Below are 17,581 nucleotides of genomic sequence, written 5' to 3' on the forward strand. Positions count from 1 at the left end.
TCTTCGTTCTGGCCATCAAGACTTCAATCTGCTCCCCTACATACCTGATCATGCTGATCATGTTGCCATCTTTCCTTCCCTGTTCCCTTTCACACTCAGGACTTTCCCTCCATCCCCTGCTCTCTTTCCTTCTCCCTTTTAAGTAGGATTGAGCCATCCTAACTTGTACCCTTTGGCTTGTTAAACTTATTGAGTTTTGTGGATTGTATCCTGGGTATATGTTACTTGTTTTGCTGGTATCCACTACAACCATGTATACTGAGTGTACATGGGAGGAACTGGCAAACAACCTGGACCTTACTGGCACAGGGTGAAATTTGCTAAACAAAACGCCAGTGGCTCTGCCTCTAAGATAAATAATTGATAAATGTCATGTCATGAAACTGTAAGGCTAAGACATAGTCAATAGGGAAAATCAGCCACCAATAGATTGAGAATTTTTTTTACTAATTCACATCTGACAGAGGGCTAAGATGCAAAGTATATAAAGAACACCAGAAGCTAACCACCAACAAACAATCAACCTAATCAAAAAATGGGGTACGTAACAGAGAATTCACTGCAGAGGCTTCTTGAATGACTGAAAAGCATTTAGAGTAATCTGAAAAGTCTGTAGTGATCAGGAAATGAAAGTCAAAACCACCTTGAGATCCTCCCTTACATCAATCTGAATGGTCAATGAAAAAACTCAGGTCACAACTCATGTTATGGAGGATTTGTAGAAAGAGAAACATTACTCCATAACTTGTGGACTTGCAAGATGATACAATCTGCAATCAATCAACTAAGCTATTAAGAACAAGTATTCCATGGAATTTGCAGGCAAATAGAGGGAACTATAGAATATCATCATGAGTCAAGTAACTCAGAGCAAAAAGGATGTACATGGTATGTACTTATTAATAAGTGGATATTAGCCAAGACAAGTTTTATAAAGTTGAACATTTAATTGGGTCTGGCATATAGGTTCAGATATTCAATCCATTTTCACGAAGGCAAGAGCATGGCAGCATCCAGACAGGCATTGTGTAGGCAGAGGTGATAGTTCTCTATCTTCATCTAAAGTCTGATAGCAGAATTCTGGTTTCCAGGCACGTAGGAAAGAGTGTTAAATCCCATATCCACAGTTAGACACCTACATCGAATGGTGACACATTCAAATGTGATGGTTCCTGGGTGGAGCATATATAAATCATCACAGAAAGCTTTCTTAAAAGGTAATTGATAATAGGAGACCAAATTCAGGCTATGCAAAGTGTTGGTAAAGGTATGAAGGAACACCCATTCAGATCCTGCCCCACATGTGGCCCATACATATACAGCAACCAAACTAGATAAGATGGATGAAGCAAAGAAGTGCAGGCTGACAGGAATGAGATGTAGATCTCTCCTTAGTGACACAGCTAGACTACAACAAATACATAGTTGAATGACATCATTAAACCACTGAACTGGAAACGTGACCCGGTATAAGGAATCAGAGAAAGGGCTGAAAGAGCTTCAAGAGGCTTGAGACCTAAAATGAGCAACAATGCCAAGCAACCAGAGTTTCTATGGAATAAGCCACTCTCCAAAGACAATACATGGACTGACTCTGGCCTCCAACCACGTAGGGAGCAATGAATAGCCTAGTAAGAGCACCAGTGGAAGGGGAAGATATTGGTCCTGCCAAAACTGAACCCCCAATGAACGTGATTGTTGGGGGGAGGGTGGTAAGGGGGGAGGATGGGGAAGGGAACACCCATAGAGAAGGGGAGGTGGAGTGGTTAGGGGGATGTAGGCATGGAAAACCGGAAATGGGAATAGCATTTGACATGTAAATAATAAATAAAATACCCAAGTTAATAAAGATTAAAAAAAGAGAGAAATTCCAGAGTCAAATCATATCAATATTAATTACTCTCCTGCTCCAGGTGTGATTATCACTCTCTTCCGCTATTCTTAACATTATACTTATATGCAAGTAGATCTAGATTATTATATATGAAGTTTTAACAGTGAAGGCCATAGTATGAATAATTGAAATAACTGTAGTAATTACAAGAAGCAAATATACTCTCTAACCACAGATTCCTCAGCTTGTGCCATGCATATATCCAAAACGTTGACTATGTTAATTCTTTTGGATGTACAGTTCTTTATATTTTTTAAGTATTGGGTGTGTAGGCAATAATAATTTATCCTTGTTTTGGATTAACTATTTCTCTTGTTCATAGTTTATTTCCATTGTATATTTACTAAAAATTGATCTTAAGTAACAATATTTTTAAATGGGTATTTGCAACTAATAATTTTACTTGTAACATTATTTTGTCCTTGTCAATTTCAGTATGCAGATGTATCAACATAATTTTGAAGTTAGAAGCCGTTCACTGACAGAGCCTGTCTGGAGCAAGAGTGAGATTATCACCTGTGTAAACCATGAAAATCTCTTTCTGAGACCAACAGGAATAGGACTGTTTTTCATCTTGCTCTGGGCCAGAGCACATAGAACTTATGATCTTATCAACCTCACATTTAGGTAGTTACTTTGGTGACTAAATTAGTTCTCAAACTTCCTCTCTCAATATGAGGATATAGAAGCACCTAGAATTCCTTGTTCAAATAAAGCATTCCTAGAAGTCCAGCCACAGCTAAGAGGTATACCCAGCCCACAAACACCTATCTCCTACCCAAGTTTATATAACTCTTCTTAACCACAATAAAAAAGAGTTATTTCTCTGAAAAGCTTCTCTGGAGATGGCTTCTTAGTCAATACTCATGAAGACTGTGTTACTCTTTAAAGAACCTGGCTGATCAATGCTTCATTCTTTCCATTCAAGCTTGGTATACAAGGTTGCCAGGATTCCCCAAGGAAAGAAGCACACGGAGGCTAGTAGATAATTAAATTACAGGAGAGATAAGAATATGCCACTGTTAAATACAAGTAAAGCATTTGTCAAACACCTTCGAAATTCTATAGACAGATCCCTCAAAGTATAACGTAAAATATTTTCAGCAGAAAGGAGAACAGCAGCAACAACAAAAGACTTAAATGTCCTAAAAAAGGGAGTGTTAGCTTCCTCACTCAAATTTCATCCAGGATACAGAATCTAATATTTAGGATATAATTATATTTTCAAAATAATTCTATTTTAATGAGAAACATTTTTGGACCCTGTAATAGTCTATCTGCTGCAATATATTTATCCTCAGATAATATCTACAACTGCCTCAGTTTCCTCACTTGCTCTAGGCACATCTCATTGGCCTTTCACTATTGGACTGAATGATAGACCACATCAATTCTCCCAGAAATACTATTTTGTGAGGTAGCTTGTAAAGTACTAGATAGAGTTGATTTACCGTTTGTTTTGCAAAAACCATTTTTCTATAACCAAGAATCCACTTGTCTGCATATCTGAGTGTTTCTCATCTTTCCTCTTTTCAAGATGGTATCTTATCACTCTGATCCTTTTCAAGCCAGCCTTCCTCAGTATATAGTGATTTTCCATCCACTGGCCCTTCATTTGCTCTTTGACTATAAATTAATTACTAATATCCTATTCTAAAATCTGATATAAGCAAAATGACGTCACAAAAGGACTATGTTGAATTTTTTTTGCTTTCATAAAAACTGCTTTACTGACCATCCAAAATGAATAAGAAATATTAAAAGGTTAAAAAAAAGGCAAATAATTGCTTAAAGTCAGTGAACCCCCCCATACACTGTAATTGTCATAATTCTTGAGGATAAATTATGTGGCAGTGAAGCAAGTACCTCCTATAAAATATGTCCCGGCCTTTTGTGTTTATATACATATTGGCAGGTACATAAAAGAACTGCAGAATTCAAAACCTGTCCTGTGTTAGACATCCACATTCCATTTTAAAAAATGACATCTAAATTTACGTTAAAAACAAACAAACAAACAAACTAGGATTCTACTAAAAACCACATTTTTTTTTCATTTTAAAATTATGTGAAGTGATTCGTGACTTCTGTGATTCCTCAATTAAAGCTGAACACTTCCTTATCTAGAAAAGCAAATCCTACTTTTCAGCGTATATGAAAATCTATATTTTAAGAAAACAAGATACCGAAAAAACAGGCGGAGTTGTACTATTCGTATAATTACTAATTCATTCTGAAAATATTCTGAAACTGAAAACTGGAAAAAGAAACTACTGTGTTCCTGCAAGCAAAGGAAATTAGTGAAGGTGGGTGTCACTTCTAAGCTTGGCCGGAGAGGAAGTTGGAAACCGAAAGGAATTTTGGTCTTTGTAGTTTCTCCTTATTGTCTCTCCTTGAGACCAGGGAGCTGGGGGATGGAGGGTGGAGGACAGGGAGGGGCAACGCGGCATACAGAGCTTTTTTTGACTTACTTCCTTTAGCAGATCTACTGATTGGAGCAACAATCCGCAATTGTATCTTAGTTATTGTTGAGGGTACCGAAAAGAAAAGGATTTCTCGGTATTGTCTAGAAATCATCTTTTTGGAAATAATGCAGTTCTAAATCCATTCTTCAAAATAGTCTAGAAATAAAATTTAAAAATAATTGTTAACAAGGAAACATACCACCCATCACAAGGCATGCTGTCAATTGCTTCAGACAGAAACAATTAAATCGCTGGCGGTTTCTTCTCCCAGCTTTAATGAGAGGTTTTGGTCCTAGCCTTAATGTACCTTTGCATGCTAAAGTTAGGTGTTCTCTTAACATATCCGTTATGAAAACTGCTCTTTTGTTTGCTTGTTTGTTTTGTTTTGCTTTGTTTTTTAAAGGAATGGGAGGAGGAATGGATCTGGGGTGAGAGGAGAGATATTGGGGAGAGCTTCATAGAGCGGTTGAAGGGAAATCAGGTGTAATGAATGAGAGGAATAAACGTCATAATAGTAATAGTAATAATAAATAATAATATTAATTATTATCATTTTAATAAATCACAAATGTAACACCATTTAATGGAATAAGATTAATAGTGAAGGGTAATAACCTAAAAAGTTTGCTCAAGCCTGTGTTTATATAAGTAAATATGAGAGGAAAAGACACTTTAGGAACAGAATTCTTTTTATTCTATTGAAGGCTTATCTATCAACTGTTAGTAGAAAGTTACAAAGAAGAGTTCAATATCTACCAAAAAGGTAAACAAACCTTTTTAAGTGGCTGGTTACAATGCTATCCCCAAACTTCAGGGACCCCACAAAGTCCTATTGGGGCCAATTCTGACATAAATATGCAAGGGTTTTAGTTATGACTTCCAGTTCCAGGTATTCCACTTTCTGCATTATATCATGTCAGAGTGATAACCTCCAGTTTAGGGGTTCAGTGTTTTTATTATGGTAACAACAAACTTGGGAATTTTCATAAGGGCCAACAAGATAATATTTTAAAAACTGCATTCTGTTGTACTCTGTAGGAACGGAACACAGGAACAAACCCAACTGATAAACAGGGTGGTTAGCTATTCTCTGCAGGATGTCTTACGATATCTATATGTATCTTGACTACGTTATTGTAGCCTGACTTACTGTTGCCTAGAGGGATGGGTTGCCATAGGATGTTTCTGTAGGTGAACTTTGTGACTTTCTTCCTAGAGTTGGAGTTTAGCCATTGTTCTCACAAAATGGTGTTTCTTCAAAAACAGATTTGATTGGGATTTACAAAATGTTAAATGTTATCAATTTTGATAAGCAATTATTCTAAGAGGAATGACTGAAGAATAGTTGATTTAAGGATGAAAATTTTGCAGAACAAAACTAGGTTGGAATGGGCTTGTCTTCATGCTGACTTCTGAGCACTCCCTGCATTTAGAAGCAAAGAGGATCCAAGTGTAGGTGAACTGTTTCTGATTATTCAGATTAATACCCAACTCTCTTCCACCCAACCCCTTTACAGAGCTTACTGCTTAATCATAATGAAAATTAGCATATAAATGGGTCAATCCAGAAGTGCTAATGACCATCACTGAAGAAATTATCTGCAATTACTATTGCCAAAATAGTGCCCCCTCCATGTTGTATTAGTTAAAAATTAAAAAAAAAAACCAGCATAGCTGTTCATACGTAGTAAAATGTTTAATGAATATGTGTTACAATATAATGGGATATTACTCATGTATTCAAAAACAAATTATGGGACTCATAATGAAAGGAAGAAGAAAAAACTCGTGATGATATACTGAGTACCCCAAAGACAAACATGGTACATATTAGATTATATTTGGATATAACCATTAAATCTTACCAAAGCCATTCAAAAATTCTTAAATCCACAGATGAACAGTATAGAGTTAGTGAAAAGATAGAGAGAAGGATTTAATGAGGAATACTAATAATATAAATAATTTTAGCATTTCTTGGGGTTATCATTGGAATGGGGCTGTTAAATGTAGATGGGAAGACAAGAGGATAGAGGTTATTACTGATTGGAATAGCCAAAACCATTTTGAAAATCTTTAACATTTTAGTATTTAACCGAAATGGAAGGAATTTAAATGAAATCACCAAGAATAGAGAATGCCCTACTTAGATACAGATATCTCTTGTCATGCAATTAAATCTCCAATTAAAAATATTGGTTATATCTAATATATATTCTTGGCCAAAGTTTCTTAATGGAACTCTACACCCTCCAAAGGACTCGGACCTTTTCCTAAGCTATTGAGAGTTCTGTACTAAATGATGATGGCTCTATTGCGGAAGGTAACACATTTCTATTGAACATAGAGAGGACAAGCAGGTGCCTAACTAACTGTCACCTACAGAATAGTGTTGGTGCTACTGAAACTTATTCTGCAAGGTTCCTGTGGGAAAATTTAAACAGCAACCAACGTCTATACTGTTTGATCACAGTCAGCTGCCTAGAGGATACACTGCTAAAGTAGTGGCACCTGTAAGGGGTTAAGCAACCACTGTCTGACTGGACTTGAGGGTTACTCAGTGAGACAGATTACATTTCTGACATTGTTATCATGGCAAGCTGTCTCAGTATAGAGATGATAGCAGGTATTATTTTCTGCTTAAATATGCATCAATAAAAGATTTTGCAATAACATTGTTATACCCATAGATTTATTGTGTTTTTTCACCATCATAAAAAAAGTTCACATATGCAGTAGATGAACTAAGACAGAGATTTCTATCTGGACAATGTACAGAGTGAAAGACCTTGGATCTTCCTGTCATCAATTACATATTGCCATCTAAACTCCTACTTCATGGGCCAAAAAATTTGTAGAAGATATTGTAGAAAGATACTAAGGCCAGTACATGGTTCTGGGAGAAATGGTAGCAAAGCAATATTACCTTCCAGACATAATAGGATTGATGCACATGTGAGCACATAGAGACAATGACACATGCACAGGGACTGTAGAGTGCAACATTATTCGGCGTCCATGCACTGAGTAGGAATGATATATAATTTCCCACCCATCACCAAGAAGCTATCTCCATTTGACAAATTCTCCAAATGGAAAAATAGTTTACTCCAGTAGTACCTTACTGGGTACAGAATCCACACTGAAGATTAGGCCTATTCCCACGCAATGTACAGATACATCATGTGAATCAAAAATAATTTTGAGTTCTTATTTTTGAGTCATTAGGTACTATTTTTTAACCATACTGGTGATTTTTCATATATTATGACACCATATTTTGTATTTTAATTTGTGATTTAGTGGGGACCTGAGTCTCTGTATCTAGGTGTTTTTGTGAGGTTGTATTTATTTATTTTCTGATTCCTTTTTCTCTTGGTTTTGTTTTACTTTATTGATGTTTTATGTTTATGTGTGTATGTTTTCTAAGTGGAGAGAGAGAGAAAAAAGGGGATTTACATGATATGAACGTGGCAAGAACCAGGTAGGAGAAATTTGTGCTGCAAAATTAGAATATAGAATATAGAATAAATACATAATAACAAGTAACCATTCCTAACTGAGAAACAAAACACATGAAGAAACAAAAAATATAATATGGTAGATATAAGATGTAGGTTAAGGAATATAGAAAAAAGTATAAACTAAGAAAAATTGGGAAGACAGTTTGCTTGAGGTAGTAGCAAGAGCAAGTGAATGAAATTATTAAAATCATGGAAATCCAATTCTAATGATTAAACCATTTGTATCTAAGGACTTTACTTTAATTATTGGCTGTCGTTGCCACATAGAAATGAATAATTAAAAGAAATTTAAATCTATTTTTGATATACATAAATAAAGCAAATACAGAAATTTTCTCAACCATTTTACTGGAAATTTAAATACAGGCAAATTGCAAAATATAAGCTGATAATTTCTTGCGGTATCATACTAGAATTTAGGTCTAATCAATTACAAAATGTTTAGAAATTTAGAAGTATCTGGGAACACATTTATTGATGTATAAAAAATTTTACTAGAACAGAAAAGGAAAGATTATTTTCTCATAGCCAATGTCTCCCTCTGTTAAGAGAGATTTAGGATTATTTCAATACAGGTTCCAACTCTCAAGTATTTATAGAAACTTATATAGTTACATTTTAAACAAAGGTCATTACTAGTATATTTTACAAGTATTTTTATGAGGAAAAATCAACAGAAGATGTATGTAAAATGAGAAAATATCTACCATAGGTTTTATATAAGACTTGACAATAGATCTATCTTAGCTTTCATGTATCTGTTCTTTAGATAGTTATCTGATAGTAAATTTCTAATATTTTACCAGATAGTTGAGAGGACGTTAATTGAGATGGTTTGGTGGTAACTTGCTCACGTGGGTACTAAAAGCTCAAAATTTTTGGTTCTAGTTTTTTAGCTTCCCAAATATCCACAAATGCAATGTTCTCATGAGTCCTCCAAATTTCTCAGAAATCTAGTAGATATCTTTTTTCTATGGGCTTTAGTTGAAAGGTTGCCCTGTTGTCTAAAATCTACATGCTGTACATTCAAAAAACTAATGTTTCTATATGAACTATGAATCTAGGACAGAAGATAATATGAGGCAGAATTCAGGGCATACAAAGACATGGTTATGGTGTTAAGTAAGAAAATCTAGATCAAATGAATATTAATTATTCTCCAGGTACAGGTTTGATATTACACTCTTCTGTTGTGATTGACATAATATTTATATGCAACATTGAACAGGATGCTTATACATCTCATACATGATATTATAGTACTAAAGACCATATTATGAATGACGGAAGTAATAATAGCAATTGAAGGAAGAAAATGTCCTATCGACACATAGATTCCTCTGCTTGTGCGATCACAATTCTTATTAATATTGACTATGATATTTCCATTGTTATATATTTCTTTATATTTTTGGAAATACTGAAAGTGTAGGTCATTCAAAAACATTTATCATTGTGAGTAAAATGAAGTATTTTCTCTTTAGGGTAATTTATTTCCTTTCCAAACTTGGCAAAGATTGTTCCTAAGTAACAATATTTTTGTAACTGGTATTTGTAACTAATAATTTTATTTTTAATGGGTATTTGTAACTAATAACTTTATTTGAACCATTATTTTTTCTTAGTCCCTTTCTGTATGGAGATGTTAGAAGATTTGGGGCCAGAAATGAAAGCCCTGGGGGGAGCCAGCCAGGAGCAAGAGTGAGGTAAGACTTGTCCAAGCCATGAATATCTCATCCTGAGATCAGTAGGAGGAGTAGGAATGTTTATCTTCTTGCTGTGGGCCTGCATGTTCTAGTGCACAAAGGCCTTTATGCCCCCACCTCCATCAACCGCGTGATAGTCACATAGTCCGGTGGCCAAATTAGTGTTCAAATCTACATTCTCACTATGAAAATCTGGAATTCTTCTTTATGCAAATGCATTCCCAGCACTTCAGTCACTGCTAATTATATATTCCCCCAATCCCTATCTTCTCCTCAAAGTTTTGATATCTCTTCAAACCCCCAATAAAGAAGACCTGTTTCTCTGAAAACCATCTCTGGAGAAGGCCAGTTATCCAACACTCATGCAGACCACTTTCATCTCTAAAGAATCTTGCCCAGCTAAGCTTCATTCTTTCCATTCCAGCCTGGTACAGAAGGAAAGATGGATTCCCCCCAGACAGAAGCAAACACAGTCCAGTACATAGCTAAATTACAGAAGAGATAACCAAATAATATGTTATAATTTAAATACTTCTCTCAGGAGATACAGAGTCTAAAGGCCTAATTCTAGAGTTCAGGCAGTGAGTGACAAGGAGACCAAGCCCCACTCCAAATATTTTGCCAAAAATATCTCCTATCTCCTATAAATACAGGGATGCAAACAGAGCAAATATGGAGGGATTGTGGAAGCAATGATCTGACCCAAATGAGACAAATGGAGGATTAGAGGATACTGATCTATATCCTCAGAGTGAAATCCATATATCACACTGTCTAACAGTTTACAATAAAACAAGTGAGAAACATGAAACTCCTAAATACCAATGAATTGTCTGTAATTCAGGTTCCTAGTAGTTTAAGCATGAATAAAATTCTATTCCCTTTACAGTTATTCGTGTTATAGAGATAAAAATCCTGTGATATTTTCATAATCCCTGGGTATTTACATATTAATATATTTTTAACATGACAAGCAAATAAAAAAGACAAAAGGATCCACTTAAGGAAAATGATTTTGGCAGACTTACTTATAGGCAACTCCAAAACAATAATATCTGGCCTAATTCCTCAGAATAAGAAAAAATAATACATATCAAAGACAACAAAGGACAGTAAACATTCAAACTAGATTACCTTATTAGATCTAAAAAAATGAAAGTTTATTATTCTATAACACTAATATACATATATATATATATATCAGTCTCTCTCTTTCTCTCTCTCCTTCTCTCTGTGTGTCTCTGTGTGTGTGTGTGTGTGTGTTTGCATGCGTGTGTGTATTATGTGAAAGATAACCCACATTTCCATATTTAAAGCTACTTTGGAAACTGCTTTTCTTTATTATAAGTATCATTGCGTCAGAACTCATACAGTTGTGGTTTCCCTCTGATGATAATCTGTATATTAATTCTCAAGTGCTTTTATCCCTTCATATCCTTCAGGGCATGGCAGAACCTAATTTAAATTCACTTGTGAATATTATTTTTTATATAGCATCTCTCCTTTTTTCTTTTCTTTTTTTTCCAGAGCTGGGGACTGAACCCAGGGGCTTGTGCTTGCTAGGCAAGCACTCTACCACTGAGCTAAATCCCCAACCCTATAGCATCTGTATACCAATCAAATATTCCTATTTCTTTAATCTGACTGCTATTATTCCCACACACCAATAATTCACAATACTGTCAGCTCTTTGAAATGTTAATGTTCACTTTAAGGGAACTGAGATCAATTGACAGGGCAGATTTAATGTTCAAGGGGAGGGGGGCATTGTAGCCAACACAACACAGGACAGGTAAAAGGAAGCCATGTCCAGATGTAATAGTTTTCGGATAGGATCCTTCAAAGAATTGAGATCTGTAGAATAATTTTCTGATTGCATCACATTAGCAATACTTAATAAGCAAATGTTATGTCTACCTAAGAAAGAAACAAGGAATCAAAGTGGGAGCTGATCTTGGTTGCTGCCCTGCCTTGCTGATCATTCCTAGGGTGGAGGTAACAGGCACCTTTGACTGCTTTTCTCAGAACTGAACCTGCTGCACTGACTTGATTAATCACAGTCCCAACCCCCAGTCTGTTCCTGTGAGCCAGCACAACCATGCAGTCACACATGTGTGCATGTTTCCAGGCTCCAGGGATTCAAAATCTTTTCTAAAGCTAACGACATAAGGAGGAAGTGACGAGCTTTAGGTTTTTCTATTGCTAGTATGGAAGAGGGGATCTTCACAAGCTCCTTCAGAAATCAGTTAGGATAAAATTAATGTATTTCCGGGGCAACAGGGATACATAATGGAGATTTATAGTCATCTTTAGATCCCTATACAAAGGAAAGAAAGAGTGCTTAGGAAAAATGTAACACAAATTAGGGAATGTAAAACGGCTCTCTATACTTGTAATACTATCATGAGAAATCACTATGGAATAAAAGATTCTGCCTTAACAACATTCTGCACTATTCAGGTTTTACTTGATTAGGTATATTTTTAAAATTTCCTATGTGTTCATGTAAATGAAAACCTTACCATGAACTTAGTATCTGTTGTTTAATAAAATAATTGGTTTAACTTTCAGTGATGAAGTTTATTTCCCTTGTGCTTTAAAAAATGTTGCTGTGATATACTTTTTAATTATTTCTGTTTGTTTATTTTTAAAACAGAGTATTTCTGATTAAAATTTGCTGGACTTGTACCTCACATTTTAGATCAGACATGCTTTGAACTCTGAGATCAACAGATTCTGCTTCTTAAATATTAGAAGGAAATTCATGTGCCACCATGGATTTATTATTATTATTATTATTATTATTATTATTATTATTATTATTATTATTATTATTATTAGTAGTAGTAGTAGTAGTAGTAGTAGCAGTAGTAGTAGTATGCTTTCATCACTACATTTATTTTAGTAAAATGGATAACAGACATGGTGAACGTGATGATGAGGGAGTCATTTTACAACATCAGGGTCCCCTGAATCATCTGAAGATTACAGTTTTCCCCTTTAGCTCTGGAGACACATTTCCCTGAATGATATTGGCAAAGACTCTCTCCAGGTCTCTGGATATTGGCTCAGTTGTAATATACAAGACAAATAAAATTTTGTTAGTGGCATTTTTGAAGGTAAAAGAAAACATCAAAGCCTGATTGAGACTTGGATCCTTGTAACACAGGAGGTCCACAGTGCCATGGAAGCTGCTGTTCTTCACAAAAGAGCTATCTGATAGTGAACTTTGGAGAAAGCACTGTTAGTGTACCACTAATACATTGCAACTCTGCAAGTTGTGTAAGGGATTCTTAATCCTATTTTATGTTGTTGAATACCTTGATCCCTTCAATCCAAGATCTTTAGACATCTTGCACGGTGTCTCCCAAGAAGGGCTCCTTGTTCACCTTTGGTAAATTCCAAAGATTAACAGCCACTTATTATTAACCATTTATATATATTTCTCTCTGTCTCTCTCATTCTTTCAATCCTTGTCTCTCTGCCTCAGTCAGTGTGTGTGTTCTTCTCTCTGCCTCTCTCTGTCTCTCTGTCTCTCTCTGTACTTCTCCCTCTCTCTCTCTCTCTCTCTCTCTCTCTCTCTCTCTCTCTCTCTGTCTGTCTGTCTCTCTCTGTGTGTGTGTGCGTGTGTGTGTCTGTCTGTCTGTCTGTCTGTCTCTGTGTGTGTGTGTGTGTGTGTGTGTGTGTGTGTGTGTGTATGTGCGTGAACATAATGTAGAGGTATGCAGCTGCCAAAGGCTGTGTATGTCTTCAGATCTGCCATTCTATGTAGTTTAAAATTCCTGACATAATTTCTTGGAAATCTTTCAGAGCACTCCTTGTTCTTATAAGGAGAAACATCACTCAGGCTCTTTTATGCCCATTTAAGCCTTGTTTATATAAGTTTGTGCTCAATATTACAATGAAAGTGTAAACAAAAATGTAGAAAACCTTTTGTTTTCAAGTGTTCACACACAATTAATTTCCAGTAAATGAAAATATGACTTAGCAATATCCTTTCTGCATGTCAAGGACTAAATGAGAAAGGGAAATAAATAATGAATTAATACATGTGTTAGCACCTTAACATTTCTTCTAGGTCTGACCCAATAGTTACCTAGATACTGCCAGGTAGGCCTGGCTAGCTATAAAAGGGAGTGTTTAGCCTCTCTCTATGCTTTTTTATCTCCCTGACTCTCTTATCCCACCCCATTTCTACATCCCCCCTTTCTTTATGTATTCCCATGTAGCTTACTCATCCCCTCTTTCCTCGTCCCCTTCTCTGCCTTTATTCTTTTCCACGCACCCCAAAAACTTTATTCTATACTAGAACCATCTTATGGCTGTTACCTTGGGAAAATGGATGACTCTTATTGGTCTGCAGAGGCAAACCATCACATTAATCTGTGTTCCACAAAAATATAACCTTGGCTTTACAACACACATTATTTGGTGCAGTAAATTGGATTTGCAAACTGGCAGGTTCACATTTCCCGCCATATCACGGACTTTCAGACTTTGTCTCAACATTCTTCTCTGCCCAAACAGGATAAAATTGAGAAGACACCCTACCACCACTCACACATTAGTCAGGGAAAATGGCTACTGGTCTCTTTTCAGCTCACATCTACCCATCTAGTTTCCTTGGCCACAGAGGTATTCATAGCCTACATGACTGACCTTTTTAGCTGATTACTCATCTTAGAAACTGGAACCTTGGTTGAGCTCTATTTCCCTCCGTGAAATGGTTTCTCTCTCACTGCTGAAAATGCCAGGACTAAATAAACTATTCTCCCTTGGGCACTGGCTCCACAGCTCAGGAACTGGCCGGAGCTCAATCCCTAGGTTATCTCCTGATGTCCTGACAATCTACTCTGGTTGCTCATTCGATTCTTAGTTATTAATTTGTCCTTTGCATGCTGTAAGCAACAAGCTAAATAATTCCTATTCTCACTCAAAGATAATGGCTTCATTGCTATTTTCAACCTCTGCACAGGGATCTCTCCTGGTCTTAAAGGCTTCCAAATTTGCTTCCAATGCCTGAAAGATAATAACTCTAAATGGCCACTTAAATGCACATTGAAAAATATTTACAATTCTAACCAACAATGTGAAAAATGGAAGTTTTCCTATGTGTACGCTTTTGCCCACCTTCCCTCCCAACCATTTTATTCCTTGATCTAACTAGCTTGCTCTCTGCTCCCTGAACCTTTAACTCTCCAGGTCTTGTTCCAGCTGTTTGGTCCAGCGGGCAGTCTTACATTTTCTACCTCCTTGGAATATTTTATTTCTGATTTCTTTCTGTTATGATCTACCCTAACCTTAAGCCAGCTGTGGTGTGAGAAGGAGCATCAGAGCTTCTCCATGAGCCTGTCTCAGATGTGCTGCACAACCATTTAGACTATGTTGTTCTGATCATGATGCTACAACCGACACAGTGGTAGAGGCTGCTTACAGTGACAGGGAGAGATCTCCTCACATGAAACAAAATGTCCTGTCCATCAGACAGAACATGTCTATTTGTATCTTTGCATGTTTTCCTCTGCTGATATATAGACATGCTTCTAAAGGTAAATGTCATTCAGCTCAGAGATATAACAAACACAGGTGGAGCTATAGCTTCAGCACCATTTTGGATGAAGGCAGCCCATGACTATTTGCCATCTTTGTTATGGGTATTCCTCACGTGACACCCCTCATTATGATGTCGGCCTGAATTAAAGATGCCAAGGACACTTAATAGTTAGATAAAGTTTTCATATTATTTCTATCCAGCCTTGGTAAATAATTTTAAAACTCATTGAAGGATTTACAACAGTAGAAAGGACCAATGCCTTAAATATATGTATAGCCTTGGTTTTGCTGTTCTTATTACTGTCATTAAGTTATAATCTCTGTGATTCCTTGATACTAGCCAGAACCAATAATTAAAAACAGACACAGATTTTCTAATTCATATATATTTAACAGATCCTTGCTTTCAATCTTGTCGGAAATCTGCTAATTAAAACATTAAATGTTTAAGTTTATTATGAAAGAGACCTCTAAATCCTCTCAGAGAACTTGCACAAGATCTGCAAAATGATATGTCATAGCAACAAGTTACTCTACATGGATCGCAGTACAATGGCCACTATGAGAGTTGGTGCCATTTCTTTGCCTGCTACTAGGGTTCAGCGTAATCTGTTGACAAACAGAGGACACCTAGAGAATTAAATATCTAATATTGACTAAGACAAGAAGAGACATTGCTCCCACATTCCTCCTCCACAGGAGCGAGCCTCTTATCTTCTAAGCCTGATGGCCAGACTACCTTTGCCTGAGGTGTGATGGAAACCACAGGGACTTAGAAAAACTAATTAGGTAATGGACTATAGACTAACCTCTGTCATTTTAATTAATATATTATATCTAGATTATAATTCATTCTTCCCAGATTTCTGATTTCATTGAAGCTAAATTAATGAAAGTTTGACAGCTAAGAAAGAGATAACTAGCTCCTTACCCTAAGGTAATCCACTACTCTATTGGCTCATTAGTCTATTCATTAACTAGTTAAGACTCTCAGATCTGTTATTAAAAAGAGCGAAAGGTTTGCCTTTCTCATAGGCTCCCTGATAAAGGATATATGAGTTCATATGAACTTTCACAGATGAAATCTTCTGCTCCTTCCTTATCGAAACTCCTTTTCCAGTGATTAATATTTCATATTTCTTCCCCTTTCTATGTAATTGTTTTATTGAGACTTTAACAGTTTAAAATTCTAATGCTTATCAATGGAGTTTTGATAAATTAGCCTAACCCTAATAAAACATTCCAATAATGATCCACTTCTATAATCACAAGTTCAAATTTCGTTTCCTTTGATTGTCTTCTAAATAGATACTTAAGCTGTATTCCATGCTAATATAAACTATCAGCTATCGAAGTTACAAATTTAAGTTTCCTCTGGCTGTCTTTTAACTATAGACTAGAAGTGTTTCTCACACTAAATTCATCTGATCTACTATAAAATTCACAAGATCATCAAATTTTGATTGTCTTTTGAATGTAAACTTGTAAATGCTTTTCATTATACTAAATCTATATCTATTCATTCTCCCAGATAGAAGCCCTCATTTTTCCTTCTGCTCCCTAAAAGACTTATTATTATTATTATTATTAGATATATTCTTTACTTACATTTCAAATGTTATTCCATTTCCTGTTTTTCTGTCCATAAGTTCCCCATTCCCTCCCTCTCCGTATTTGGGTATTTCCCCCATTCATCCCCCTTACTGCCCACTCCACCATATTTCCCTGCACTGGAAGTCCAAACTTGGCAGGTCCAAGTGCTTTCACCTCCACTGGTGCCCCAACAAGTCTATTCTCTGCTACATATGCTGTTGGAGCCCTAAGTCATTCCATGTATAATCTTTTGGTAATGATTTAGTTCCTGGAAGCGCTGGTTCGTTGGCATTGCTGTTCTTATGGGATTGAAAGAGAAAAGTCTTTTGTCTTCCCTAAGCTCAGTTTAAACACTTCATAGTATTAAAAAACTTCTCTTTTGTAATTTTATAAACTCCAGGAAACACACTCAGATCTAACTGTCATGTACCAAACAGGCTCCATCTCCCAATTAATAGCCTCAAGTCTCTGCCTCCTATCTATTCCTCTCCTGTTTCCTGGATTTGTGCCTCTCCCATCGCAACCACCAAGACCTAAGGGTTTCAAATGTACACTTAAGAAAAATTTTTTTTGAGACACTGCCAGAACCTGACAGGACCTGATCAACAGTTCTCTGCACTCAAATCCTGTGGGCGGGAGAGCTAAACCTTCAGAGAGGCAGACAATCCTGGGAAGCCAGAAGAGACTACACTCTGCCCACATTTCTGACTCCAGCAGAAACACCAAATGCCATCTGGGACCCGGGTGCATGGGGGGCTCCCAGCAAAGGCAGCACAGGTCCTCCTAGTTGCCGCTCTTGTGGAGAGCTCAAAAACAACACCCATGAGTAAACTTGAGTCGCAGAAC

The 17,581-nt window shown here is 36.3% G+C and overlaps 1 protein-coding gene across 1 annotated transcript in view; it reads right to left on the bottom strand.

Annotated features, from left to right (window-relative positions):
* The window catches only part of LOC134483425 (uncharacterized), a 329,893-nt gene that overhangs the window by 296,594 nt on the left and 15,718 nt on the right, over positions 1–17,581 (bottom strand). Inside the window, exon 2 of the mRNA XM_087600956.1 lies at positions 4,366–4,515. The gene's annotated coding sequence lies outside the window, so the exon portion shown is untranslated. The remainder of the gene's footprint in view (positions 1–4,365; positions 4,516–17,581) is intronic.

The sequence above is a fragment of the Rattus norvegicus genome, chromosome 1 (assembly GCF_021556685.1).
Source record: "Rattus norvegicus strain SHRSP/BbbUtx chromosome 1, alternate assembly SHRSP_T2T, whole genome shotgun sequence".
In the NCBI taxonomy this organism is placed as follows: domain Eukaryota; kingdom Metazoa; phylum Chordata; class Mammalia; order Rodentia; family Muridae; genus Rattus; species Rattus norvegicus.